Raw genomic sequence first — 14,762 nt, 5'->3', positions numbered from 1 at the left:
CTGTACTGGAATATATTCCATTATGTTTCATATTTGGATTATAATCATCATAATTATTTATTTACATAAAGATATTTCCAGCAAAAATGTAGAAATAGGTGCATACATATTCACCAGAATGCAGGAAATGAAGTGTTAAATGCTCAAAATGTTCAGGGGGTGGACCCCCAGACCCCCCCCATCATAAGTCACCATGCACACACATCTGGAAACAAAACCCTGGCCTTTGGGTTGCCAGACCAGTTATGATTAGACCAAATGTTGATGCCGTCTAACTTACATGCAAGTAAAATGTACATACATCGCTGACACAGCGCTGTGGAGATCTGGCACTGGGGGGGGGCAAAACTCAATCTCACCTAGGGCAACCAAAGGGCAAGAGCCGGCCCTGCCTGTGTCTATGTTATCTCCTTACATATACCTACGCTCTCCGTCTCTGCTAGATTGGGAATGATTGAGATTTCTCTTGGCACAGCTACCAGAAGACTTCCAACTTTCAGACAGGTTGCTCACGTCACATCTACGTCTTCAAGCTCAGTTGGAGGCTGCTCAGTAACGCTCGGCCATCACAGCCGTCATCGTCTGGTGACAGCCAGACTAAACGCAAAGCTTATTGGGAGGAAAAATACAAGAAGTGAGAGTCAGTTTCCTTTTCCTATTAATTTCATAGCAGCTTTTCAAAATCACCACAATTCTTCACATGATGGGGTTTGAGCTTTTTCTGAGCGAATGGCTGACTTAAAGTCACCCCCATTGAAAGCTGAAAACCAGAAACCACTCCGCTTCACTTCACACTCACCCTGATGGCCCCTCCTTTGCTGCACTGCACTTTCCATCGAACACCAGGAGGCTCAGTCTGAAGCCATCCTGACCCTTTAATAACAGGCTTCACCTCCTAAAGCTCCTTCATTACAGACAGATGAGAGGCTGCATGATGCCGCTGGCAGCCCGGCTCTGAAGTCCAGCCTTCATCCCTCCAATATGACGAGCTGGAAACACAGAAGGTACACGGGCACTTTAGGGGATGGTGTGTGTGTCTATCTGTGCATGTATGTGTGTGTGTGTGTGTGTGTGTGTGTGTGTGTGTGTGTGTGTGTGTGTGTCTGTCTGTGACTATCTGTGTATGTGTGTGTATGTCTGTCTGTCTGTCTGTGACTATATGTGTGTCTGTCTATCTGTGTATGTGTGTGTGTATGTATGTCTGTCTGTCACTATATGTGTCTGTGTGTGTGTGTGTGTGTGTGTGTGTGTGTGTGTGTGTGTGTGTGTGTGTGTCTCCTCTCTCTGTGAAGGAGACTAAACACCACCTGTTGGAGAGACTGAAGCAGTGCAGAGAAGAAGATTACACCACCTAGTCTCGCATTGCCACAGCCCTATCTCCACAGATGCATTCTGGGATAGGAGAAGAAAAAAACCCGTTTCTTTCCAGAGATTATTTAGCAGAGTCACCGTCGCTGCGTCCGGAGCTCAGCGCCGGCCAAGACGACTGTGATTGGTTTAAAGAAATGCAATCAAACCAGAGCGTTTTTTTCTCCTATCCCAGAATGCATCTGTGGTGCAGCCAGACACTGAATCCACATCGCTGTGGAGATAGAGCTGACAATGCGACACTGGGTAAGAAATAATGGGAAACATGGAAACATTTGGACAAAAGGTGGGACCAAGAAATATCACTCCACGTTGTGGCATTTTCTCAGAGCCACGGAAAATTATTGTTGTAAAAGGAACACGCCGACTTATTGGGACTCTGTCTTCTTCACCGTATCCCCAGAGCAGTGATGGGAATAACGGTGTTATAAATAACGGCGTTATTTCAGTAACAAGTAGGGCTGTCAGCGTTGCGATTCATTTATTCATTTACTGTACACTTCACTCGGCTTTGCGTCGTGCCTAACAGGCTACTATTTTGACCCTTTGCAGCACCGTTACTTATCATCAAGCTGCCACTTCCTCCTAACACATCCTGCTGCTGCAGGCTGCAGCATGATGGAGAAACACAGCAGCAATGACTCTGAATGGAGCTTTTTATTTTCCAAAACTCCCGGACGGCTCGTAGACAAGTCAAAGCCATATGCACTAAAATATCACCGAAGCACGTCAAGCTGGAGCTACCAGCTACGAGCTTAGCATAGTAGTACAGTTAACGTGATGCTACCTGCTAGCCCAAAAATGACTACAGCTCTTGGAAACGGGTGGCAACTAACTGCAGACCTGTCAGCATCGTAGAGGACTCGGGTCTTAAAGACGTACTACGGTTGGCATGTTCTGACCCGTCTCATTGCTGCGAGGGGGACAGTAGTAGTATTATACTGCAGTATAATACTACTGACAGTAGTTTTCACGGACACACAGCCTGTATGACACGGAGAAAGCAGCCACACTGGAACTGCTGCAAGGAGCTGCAGACGCTGCCTCATTAACCGCTGATCACTGGACGTCAGTGAGGAATCTACATTATTTAGGAGTTACTAAACACTAGATTGACTCCAGATTCAAATATGTGTCTAGATTCACACCTTTTCTTTTATTTACAGTAAATAAATAAATAAATAATAAACAAATACAAATCCTAAAGTCAACTTCATTAAGTCACTTTCTTTGCATTCATTTGATTCCCAATGAAGATCCACTGGTAAGAACGGCTTTCCATTGTTAATATGTTCTTAAAAACTGTTTTTTAATCGTGCTAAAACGTGATTAATCGCGATTAACTATAGACATTCAGCGATTAATCGTTTGACAGCCTTAGTAACGAGTAGTCTAATTGATTACTCTTCCCATCTTAATAACGCCGTTACCGTTACAGCCAAAAAATGCGGCGCGTTACTATATTTGAAGATGTTTTTTTCCATCAGACCAACTAGATGTCTGAGTCTGAGCCGAGAGGCAAAGGCTTTTTGATTGGCTGAGGTTCAGTAAAATGTCATGTTGAGCCAATCAGAGGTAGAGTTGGGCGGGTGTTCGAAAACACAAACGAGTCAGTCAACGAGAGAGAGACAGGTATGGCACACACACACACACACACACACACACACACACACACAGACACACACACACACACACACAGACACGCACACACACACACACACACACACACACACACACACAGACACGCACACACGCACAAACAGACACACACACACACACAGACACGGACAAACAGACACACACACACAGACACACACACAGACACACACACACAGACACGGACAAACAGACACACACACACAGACACAGACACACACACAGACACAGACACACACACGCACAAACAGACACACACACAGACACAGACACACACACACAGACACACACACACACACACACAGACACGCACACACACAGACACGCACACACACAGAGACAGCGAGACACACAGACACAGACACACACACACACACAGACACACACACACGCACAGACACAGACACACACACAGACACAGACACAGACATGCACACGCACAAACAGACACGCACACACACACACACAGACAGCACACACACGACACACACACACACACACACAAAGACACACACACACACACAAACAGACACACACACACAGACACGCACACACACACGCCTGCTCGACGCACACACCAGCGCACAAGTACAAACATCAGGCCACGTACGTTATTTGCACTACAAAGACTACAAAGAGTGTATATATATATATATATATATATAAAATTTATTTTTGGTATAGTGTTAACAAGCATCATATCATTTTGCCCAGTTGAGGCCTGTTGAGATGTTGTGTTATTGGTATCGATCCATTATATAAACATAATATCTCCATACGTTTGATTGGAGGCTAGTCTCACTTTGTCCCACAGCAACATTAACAGTTTAGATGTGTGTACATTGTTTCTGTTAATAATATATTGTATTAAGTGTCCATTTCATTATATATTCAGATTATAATTATCATCTCCGTGCGTGTTGTAACACACCCACCGTTAGCCTAGCTTAGCACAGATCCTGGAGGTAACTGGCTCCATCTAGCCTAGCTTAGCACAGATCCTGGAGGTAACCGGCTCCAACTAGCCTAGCTTAGCACAGATCCTGGAGGTAACCGGCTCCATCTAGCCTAGCTTAGCACAGATCCTGGAGGTAACCGGCTCCATCTAGCCTAGCTTAGCACAGATCCTGGAGGTAACCGGCTCCATCTAGCCTAGCTTAGCACAGATCCTGGAGGTAACTGGCTCCATCTAGCCTAGCTTAGCACAGATCCTGGAGGTAACCGGCTCCAACTAGCCTAGCTTAGCACAGATCCTGGAGGTAACCGGCTCCATCTAGCCTAGCTTAGCACAGATCCTGGAGGTAACCGGCTCCATCTAGCCTAGCTTAGCACAGATCCTGGAGGTAACCGGCTCCAACTAGCCTAGCTTAGCACAGATCCTGGAGGTAACCGGCTCCAACTAGCCTAGCTTAGCACAGATCCTGGAGGTAACCGGCTCCATCTAGCCTAGCTTAGCACAGATCCTGGAGGTAACCGGCTCCATCTAGCCTAGCTTAGCACAGATCCTGGAGGTAACCGGCTCCAACTAGCCTAGCTTAGCACAGATCCTGGAGGTAACCGGCTCCATCTAGCCTAGCTTAGCACAGATCCTGGAGGTAACCGGCTCCATCTAGCCTAGCTTAGCACAGATCCTGGAGGTAACCGGCTCCAACTAGCCTAGCTTAGCACAAATCCTGGAGGTAACCAGCTCCATCTAGCCTAGCTTAGCACATATCCTGGAGGTAACCGGCTCCATCTAGCCTAGCTTAGCACAGATCCTGGAGGTAACCGGCTCCAACTAGCCTAGCTTAGCACAGATCCTGGAGGTAACCGGCTCCATCTAGCCTAGCTTAGCACAGATCCTGGAGGTAACCGGCTCCATCTAGCCTAGCTTAGCACAGATCCTGGAGGTAACCGGCTCCAACTAGCCTAGCTTAGCACAGGTGGTGCAGGAACCAATCAATATGACTCTCTATCAACAGCAGAATACAACAACAAGTGATGATGGAACAGAAGCCTTGTGAAACTCTGATGCATCGCTTGTTGCAGCTGTCGTATTTGGCAAAAGACAAACACACACACACACACACACACACACACAATGTCAGAGCCAAGGGGTGTTATTTAATGACGGTGTCATCAGGGTCAGATCACCTGGAGGTTTTGACTACGGATTCGTGCTGACTGTCTGACCTTTATACTCCCTAGAGAGACACACACACACACACACACACACACACACACACACACACACACAGTCTGGGCTTTCACACCGTAGTTGATGTTGAAAATTAGCATTTTGGCAAGTGTTCATTTTAATTGCACACGATGATGCTGCACCACGACACACACACACACACACGGTTCAGCATCATCGTGTGCAATTAAAACCCTGACTGTGTGTGTGTGTGTGTGTGTGTGTGTGTGTGTGTGTGTGTGTGTGTGTGTGTGTGTGTGTGTTCAGCATGATCTGAGCCTGGCAGCTGCACCGACAGGCTGTCATAAACAACATAACGGTTTATAAAAAGCTCTGATCAGCGGGTTGAATGCACGAGAGGAAAAGTAATCTTCACCGTGTGTTAATCCAGAGCAGCTGATAATAAAACATATCCAGCGAAAGGTCAGACACTAATGAGGGTTCACTGTTGTTGCAGCGCTGCTTTGAACAGCTTCTGCAAAAAGACTAACTTTCCTCTTTGTCTTAAAGTCGGTGAAGTCATCTTTGGTAGCCATGGAAAGTGAGACCATAGACAGTACATATAAAATGGACCAACAGATTCCCGTGTCTCTGGACGGAGACCAGTGACGTCTCTTTCCCGGTGATGGCTGAGCGTTACTGAGCAGCCTCCAACTGAGCTTGAAGACGTAGATGTGACGTGAGCAACCTGTCTGAAAGTTGGAAGTCTTCTGGTAGCTGTGCCAAGAGAAATCTCCATCATTCCCAATCTAGCAGAGACGGAGAGCGTAGGTATATGTAAGGAGATAACATAGACACAGGCTCATTATTGATCACTAAAATGATAGTTAACATTAGTCATTACACTTAAACAGCTGATGGAAGTCCAAACTGCCTGAGAGCTTCTCCTGTACTATACGGTAACTCCTCTACTATGAGACAGGAAGTCTCGTGGTTATGACCCAATCGTTAGCCTATTGTTATAAAAACGTCTGCTACGGAGCCATAACGTGAGCTACAAGGTAATGGAGCCTTTTATACATTGTCGTGTTTCTTTAGAAATAAACAACGGACAAATAGAGTCTTTAAACACTTCAGATGTAAAGTTATTCTCTGTCAAAGTGACGTCAAAATGAATGGGAGTCAATGGGATGCTAACGGGAGGCGATGGCTTGGCTTTAGCTCTGCTAAATGGTCTCAGGAAGGTTGTTCTGGTGGAACATTTGCACCCCGCAAAAGAAAACTCCCCAAATTATTATATAGAGTTTAGATTCTCTGCCCGAGCCGGATATTTTACGCCGCTATGATCGGGCCCTGCCCTTCATCAAGCATTTGTGTTTTTTTTAATCATTACTTTATTCGCCTTATTCGTGGGGAGAAAGCTCTGCCTCTCCAGCTCCTCCCGTAGCTCTGGGTGGATGTCCTGACCTGACTTGAGTGGGAGGTACACTGGGCTACGTCGTGTCCCCCCCCCCCCTCTGCAGCACTGTTGTCAGCCAGTGCATCAGCGTGCAGGCCGTGGTGAAGGACAGTATTAATTAGATGATGGAGACAAGAAAGTCTCTTGTATGGCTCCAGGGCTTTGATTATGTTGCTGCCTTGATCTGTTCCCCTCTCTATTCAGCTGAGGGAGGCAGGGTTGAAGGTTTTTTTTTTACGTTTCTTCATTCGGATCCATTTGCGATCCGTTCCAGTCTGAATAAACTAACAGCAGTTTACATGCTTCGTCCTTGTTGCATTATTCATTAAGATCATTCTGAACAGATTTCTGTAGCTCCAACAACTGAGTTGTAGTTGAGAACGTCAGTTGTAACGGCCCACGTGTTAAAAAATGGTCAGGTTTAAATCGGGCTCGGGCTCATAATTACAGTTAATGTGGTGGTTAACGTGCACAAGCTCGGGTAGGGTCGGGCTTGATTTTTTGGGCCCAATCTAAGCTCTAATATTAAATGAAGTTAACTGTTGACACAATACAGTAACGTGAGCTGTTTAAATGAGCTGATTCATGGTTAAACCTCATTGGCTCTTACCAGTGTATCTCCGTGTGTACTTCATCCACAGCAATCTCCACCAATCAGTCCCCAAACCTCCCAGTTAGAGAGGAAATGACCTAAACATATTCTTTATAAATCTTTCCAATCATTCCCAGAAAGAACCGAGCAGGTCTGCCTTGTTGCACCGTCTAAATGTTCTCCAAAACTTGACATTTTCAGCGTGTAGCTCGCTAGCTCGAAGGTTGTCGTTTCCTAAAGCGAAGGGAGTTTGAGAACGGCAACACAGAGAGAGAGGAGAGGTGAAGGGCGTGTACTTCTGTTGATCCAGACTAGAGGATGGACACCCAAACCGAGCCCGTCGGGACCCGTCAGGCCGGGCCGGGTTGGGACAGATATTTAGCTTATTATGTAGGTGCGCTTGTTGGCCCGTGTGCGCCGATACGCTCACCTGTTGACATTTCCAAATGCCTTTCTACAAACGTACGTGTCGTTAGTATGAGAAAAAAACGAGACAGAAAAATGCGCCCAATCCGCACTCTAACCCAGACTGGTGTTAGACCAAATGTGTTGGATGGACTGGCGTCCCCATTCTGCCACTGTCGGAGCAAAACCAGAGTAAAATAAAAATAAATATAAAATGTCTTACCCCATTTGTGTGACTGGATTTTTATGATTGGAAAAAAAAAAAAACTCCAATGCTTTAGAGTTTATAACTTCACAAAAATGCCCCCAAGAAAATGCCATCAGGGGGCAGAAAAGTGAGTTTCTTTCTCATCAGTATGAAGGCTCCACTGCCACAAACTTCATACAAACACAAGACAAAATGAGTTTGTGATGTGGTTATGGTTTCATGTGAATTGAAATGTATCACCTCATTGTGTTTTATTACAGTTAAATATAGACGCAACGGGCTGCAGGGGTGTGTGTGTGTGTGTGGTCTTCCAGGTTACCTGTGCATCCATCACTGTGGCAGCGCCGGACAAACCAATCTCCTCCCTGTCTCGTCTGATTCCACAGCAGCCGGCTGGCTTTCATGAAGACGCGCGGCGGACGGATCGTCTCACAGCGAGACAGACTAACCAAGGTTAACACTGTTCCCGTGTTGCCTGCAGCTTCTAGCTAGTGTGTGTGTGTGTGTGTGTGTGTGTGTGTGTGTGTGTATTTCCCCAGGGTGTTTACTCCAACTGAGGAGAACAAAGCTGCAAGTGAAATGGATGATTTTGGGTGGATTGATTATCTTTGAACTACTGTAGATTAGTTTCTATAGGCCCACGATAATCTAAATGTGTACGCTGATTTTGTTGTCGATTAATCTGTGGATTATCTTCTGGCTGAACGGATTAGTTGTCTGGTCTCTAAAACGTCAGAAATGGTGAAAAATGTGGATCAGTGTTCCCCAAAAAGCCCAAGATGACGTCCTCAAATGTCTCGTTTTGTCCACAACTCAAAGATATTCAGATTACTCTCACAGAGGAGAGAAGAAACTAGGAATGCACCGAATCCAGATTTTTGGGGTTCTGCTGAATCCTGAACCCCCTGGTTGAGGTTCTGCTGAGTCCTCGTCCCGTCCTCAGTCCATGAACACAGTCAACACATTAATGAAGTAAACAGTGACTGTCCTTCCTTTGCCGTACCTGAAGTTGCTGCATTCTGGCTGCTGTCTGTAGATTCCTTCATCACAGCTCGTATTCTTCCAGATGTTTCATACCAGATGTTGTAACAGCGGTGATGTTGTGTATTGTTTAGGGTCCTCGCCACCAAGAGAGAAATCAGCATTGCAGATTGAACATGTAGCTGGACTTGAATGGCCTTCTTTTGACTGAAAGTACTGCCAAACAACACTTTTTCTGCTCACCAGTTCCATTTCCACTTCCTCTCAGCCTGCTGCATTGAAGCTCCACCTACGTAAACACCTTCCCGTAATCAACGTCAATCACATTTAGCAAGCTGCACTTCACACTCCTCCGGTGTTCTTGAGTGTTTCATTTGGAAACACTGCTGCCTCCATTGCTTTGGAGTCTGGAGCGGCATAAACAGAGTTTTGGACAACGCGTGCAAATACAAACACTGTTAATGGCACAATCCAGCTCAGATGATTCGCTGGAACAAATTGGTAGACTACCAATGAGATGACAGTAAAAAAAAACAAGGAGTAATACAGTTATTAAGGGCTGCACAATACGAGGTAAAATATCTAGGATTATTGCGATTATTTTTGACTGATGTTGAGATATTAACGATGTCAAAGAATGATCATTTTTGCATAATTACTTAAAAAAATATATTAAAATGATCAAAATGAGTTTTCTTTTTGTGAAGATCTGTACCAGATTTTCTGCAAAAAGCTACTTTTAGACAGAGCGGGACATGAATGTAAAATACTTTCACTTTACATTCAAAATGTTTTTTTTGGGGGTTTTTTAAGATTATTTTTTGGGCATTTCCACCTCTAACCCAACTGGTGTCCTTTGTCCATTTTCAAAAAGTTTCTATGTCACTAATTTGGGTTTCTTTCAACTAAATTGTAAATAAAACAACAACCTGGGGGCAGCCTCTAGCTCTCCCAGTAAGAGCGCCTCATGTAGGCTGAGTCCTTTGCAGTGGCTTGGGTTCGAGTCTGACCTGCAGCCCTTTTCTGTGCGTTGTCCCCTCTTTCTCTCCCACCTTTTGGACCCAAATGCAGTTTAGAAGTAATTTATTAAAACAAAAACAGTCTTACACAAAATGTCCTCCGGAAGGTAGCCAGGCAGGAAACAAACAAAACACAGACTCCAACATACAGAAACAGCACGCAACAAAATACAATGATCCGACAAGAGATAAAGACAGAACAGGAACTAAATACACCAGGTAATGAACACTAACAAGGGACAGGTGATACAACAGGTGGAACAAATCAGGGTCGGGCAGAACAATCAAAAAGGCAGGGAAACAAACAAAGACAGGAAGTAAGCTAGACAAGGCAAGGGAGACAAGACAGGAAACAGAACATAACAGAAAAACAAGACTACCACAATAAGACAGAACAATACCAAAACCCTGACACCTTTCCTGTCTATCCACTCTGAAATATGGAAAAAAGCCCCCAAAAAAAGAATCTTTAAAAAAAAAAAAAACGTGGATGGTTCCATACAACTTTTTAGCATTTGAAAACATATTTTTATAAAAGAACGTTGAAGAAATCGTCAAAAACATCGGAAAAGTGCCCAAAAACCTTGGATAAAAGTAAAACAAAACGCTGAAAAAAGTGCCAAAAACATCGGGATGGGGGAGCGACAAAAGTGTCGAAAAAAGACGACCAAACCTACGCCCTGCTGTGCCCTATTACACCCTGCTACGCCCTGCTGTGCCCTATTACACCCTGCTACGCCCTGCCGTGCCCTATTACACCCTGATACGCCTTGCAGTGCCCTATCACACCCTGCTACGCCCTGCCGTGCCCTATTACACCCTGCTACGCCCTGCCGTGCCCTATCACACCCTGCTACGCCCTGCCGTGCCCTATCACACCCTGCTACGCCCTGCCGTGCCCTATTACACCCTGCTACGCCCTGCCGTGCCCTATCACACCCTGCTGCGCCTTGCAGTGCCCTATTACACCCTGCTACGCCCTGCCGTGCCCTATCACACCCTGCTACGCCTTGCCGTGCCCTATCACACCCTGCTACGCCCTGCCGTGCCCTATCACACCCTGCTACGCCCTGCCGTGCCCTATTACACCCTGCTACGCCCTGCCGTGCCCTATCACACCCTGCTACGCCTTGCAGTGCCCTATTACACCCTGATACGCCCTGCCGTGCCCTATTACACCCTGCTACGCCCTGCTGTGCCTTATTACACCCTGCTACGCACTGCAATGCCTGGCTTCGACTTGCTATGTCCGGCCAACGCCCCGCCACGCCCTGTTACGCCCTGCTGTGCTCTACGACACCATGAACTATTATAACTATTACAATATCTTTATTGTGACTATTATTGCCACTGTTCATCACACCCCCAACCGGCACCGTCAGACACCGCCTACCAAGAGCCTGGGTCTGTCCCATCAGACACCACCTACCTAGAGCCTGGGTCTGTCCCATCAGACACCACCTACCTAGAGCCTGGGTCTGTCCCGTCAGACACCGCCTACCTAGAGCCTGGGTCTGTCCCGTCAGACACCACCTACCAAGAGCCTGGGTCTGTCCCATCAGACACCGCCTACCAAGAGCCTGGGTCTGTCCCATCAGACACCGCCTACCAAGAGCCTGGGTCTGTCCGAGGTTTCTTTCTAAAAGGGAGTTTTTCCTCGCCACTGTCACACTTATGCATTCATGCATGCTCTTGGGGGAATCACTGGAACTGTTGGGTCCTTGTAAATTATAGAGTGTGGTCTAGACCGACTCTATCTGTAAAGTGTCCTGAGATAATTCCTGTTATGATTTGACACTAATTGAATTGATCATCACCTCTCCACCATTTAAGACAGCTATGAAAGTGAGTGGGGGGTGGGGGCAGGAAATCATCACAGGTCGGACTCAAACCCTGGACGTTCTGCATCGAGGCATGAGCCTCTATATATGTGCGCCCGCTCCACCCACTGGAGCTATCCTGGCTACTCAAAATGATTTTCTGACATATATTTTCTCTTTAACAAACAATGTGCCTCCTGCGATTTGGATATTTCTTGATTCACTGTGTGCAGCCCTGCAATTAATAACGTTAAAAAAGTGATCATCTAAAATCACATAGGTCGACCAAAAAGGTTTATGTGTGAAACTATTTCTAACATGGAACATATTTCTCAAAACCGTGGATGAAAGGATATGTCTATTATTTATCTCGACAGTGTCGACTACGCATTATTATTTTAGTTTTATCGGGACAAAAAAACCTGAACAAACTGCAGAAACAGAGAGCTGTCTGTGAACACCAAAACAAACATGGATCGACAGTATCGACCACCGTAAACCAGAGACCAACAACAACAACAACAACTCCCTTAACTGGGAGGAGAAAGGAGAAAGTTTCAGAAACAACAAGACAGTTGGACCCTGTGTTGAGCAGCTCTTTTTGATAAAACACAAGAAGATAAAAACTAAAATAAAAGGGAGCATTTTATTTTTTAAATGTACGTGTGTATATAATTTCTCCCATCTAATCAAATTGTATGTGACAACGAACTGAATATTACTTTCTAGCAGTGGTGTAGTCTAGTTTTTTGTAGTGAGTATACTGTCATTTTTTCCCTCCCAGCATTAGACTCGCCCGTCCCAGAGCGACGCGTCCCAGAGCAACAACCCCATAGGATTTTTGTAACGTTACCACGTAAAGCATCAGCCTCATCTGGCTCATTTTCTGCAGTTTCTGTAGGCGTTAACGTCTGCTGCAGTGTCCGTAGCGGCAGTATAGCTTCAGGGACAGGCTTACCAAATCGCTGTAAGAGTGTAGTTTACATTTGCTTTTGTTTCATATATCTACTTCAGTGATTCACATTTGTTAATTTCAAAATTTAGGCAGAGAATGACAAGCAATGACAAGCAACTGTGACTGAAATCCTTGACCTTTCCTAGTGGGTATACTCCGTATACGTGTGTATCACGTAGATTACACCACTGCTTTCTAGCCCCTCCCATTCCGAGCACGTTTTAACTCCTACGGTAGCCATATTATTCCAAGAAGTACGACTTTGTCCGTGAGTGTTCCTTCCACTCCAATATTAACTTTGGTCTTGTTGCTTTGCCTGTCGCGTTGTCGTTTTAATTGTCTTTTTCGCTTCCTTGGCGACTCCGTTACATGTCCTCGAGAATAGGCGTGATCCTCCATCTTCAACAGGCTTTCAAATCTGCCGGCTAGTCGCGAGTAATCTCCCGGCTGGCGTTCGTCACGGTGCCACTGAGTGTAAAAGCACGAAAGGCAGAGGCATGTCCCTCTTTGGTTAACGTATTATAAAGATGGAGGCGCAACATGGCAGAATACATACGAGTGAGTCGCCCGTATGTATTCTGAATAGTGGTGTCAAACGATGAAATGGCCGAAATGGGTTTCCTCAGGAGGGTGGCTGGCGTCTCCCTTAGAGATAGGGTGAGAAGCTCAGTTATCCGTGAGGAGCTCGGAGTAGAGCCGCTGCTCCTTCGCGTCGAAAGGAGCCAGTTGAGGTGGTTCGGGCATCTGGTAAGGATGCCCCCTGGGCGCCTCCCTAGGGAGGTGTTCAAGGCACGTCCAGCTGGGAGGAGGCCTCGGGGAAGACCCAGGACTAGGTGGAGGGATGTCCAGCTGGGAGGAGGTCTCGGGTAAGACCCAGGACTAGGTGGAGGGACGTCCAGCTGGGAGGAGGCCTCGGGTAAGACCCAGGACTAGGTGGAGGGACGTCCAGCTGGGAGGAGGCCTCGGGGAAGACCCAGGACTAGGTGGAGGGACGTCCTGCTGGGAGGAGGCCTCGGGGAAGACCCAGGACTAGGTGCTTGGCCATCAGCCGCGTGCTCGGCCATCAGCCGTGTGCTTGGCCATCAAGTGGTATTTCAGACTGGACGTGCTGCGATGATAGCTCAGTTCACAACAACAAAACACACAGATCACTTTGGTCTTGTCAATGGAACCATTTGGCAACTTTTTAAAAGTAAACTTTCCATTCAGAATCTTATCGGCATCCATTTCGGCGTCTCGCGCTCGCCATCCACTCAAAACGTAACGTTAGCCTACTACTCTTTGGCCAGCTCACAAGCTCGCAAGCCCAAACAAGTGTGTGCGGCGTGCCTGTTGTTGTGTTTCCGGTCTAGCTAGATCCGGTGTGGTGTTGTAGTTTTTCTAACGTTACTAGTTGTTGCAACAGTATGTGAAAAAACTACAAAGTTTGCTAGGCCAAAAAGAACGTTAATCTCACGATAAAAAAATGTACGCCGTTAAAATGGGTTTGCGTTAACGCCGCTAATAACGCGTTTAATTGACAGCACTGATTCTGAATGGTTCTGAATGGCAGATTCTACGTGTACGAGAACACTTTGATTAGTTGGTGGAAGTAATTACACGTGAATGAGCACATATTTGTGAAAGAACAAAAGTTTTTTTTGCTAAGAATCAACTCAAAACGTTACACAATGGAGGTTTAAGGGAAGAAATGCATTCTGCCTTTGTTTAAAACCTCACCGATCTGGAAAGAAAGAGGCAATTCTGTGTGTGGAGAGAAAGAAAATAACCTTAAAGCGTGACGGTTTCACTGGGTTTTCTCTTGCTCTTTATGTTGAGCTGTTTCAGTTTGACTCAGATCTAAAAAGGCATGTACGTATCTGTACATAAAGCAATGTCTTCTACAAACACACAATGTGTGAAATGATCTTTGAAGTCACATTAATCTGAAGACGTGATCTGTTCTGCGTACCTTGGAAACGTGTTTACGTATTCCAGTGACTATGACTGCTGTCACATTTACTGATTCAGAAGCAGCTTTTAGAGCCAGAGGAAGAATCTGTTGCATTATCTATGTGGCTGACTGATACAAACACATCCACCAAGGCCTGTTCTGCTCGCCAAGGATGCACGTGCGACTAAATGTCACAGACGTTAAGTTCGGCGTGATCTTTTATCAGGTATTCAGTGCACGGCGACTTCAC

Source organism: Sander vitreus, chromosome 1 (assembly GCF_031162955.1).
Source record: "Sander vitreus isolate 19-12246 chromosome 1, sanVit1, whole genome shotgun sequence".
Lineage (NCBI taxonomy): Eukaryota > Metazoa > Chordata > Actinopteri > Perciformes > Percidae > Sander > Sander vitreus.
This window is presented reverse-complemented; position numbering follows the sequence as displayed.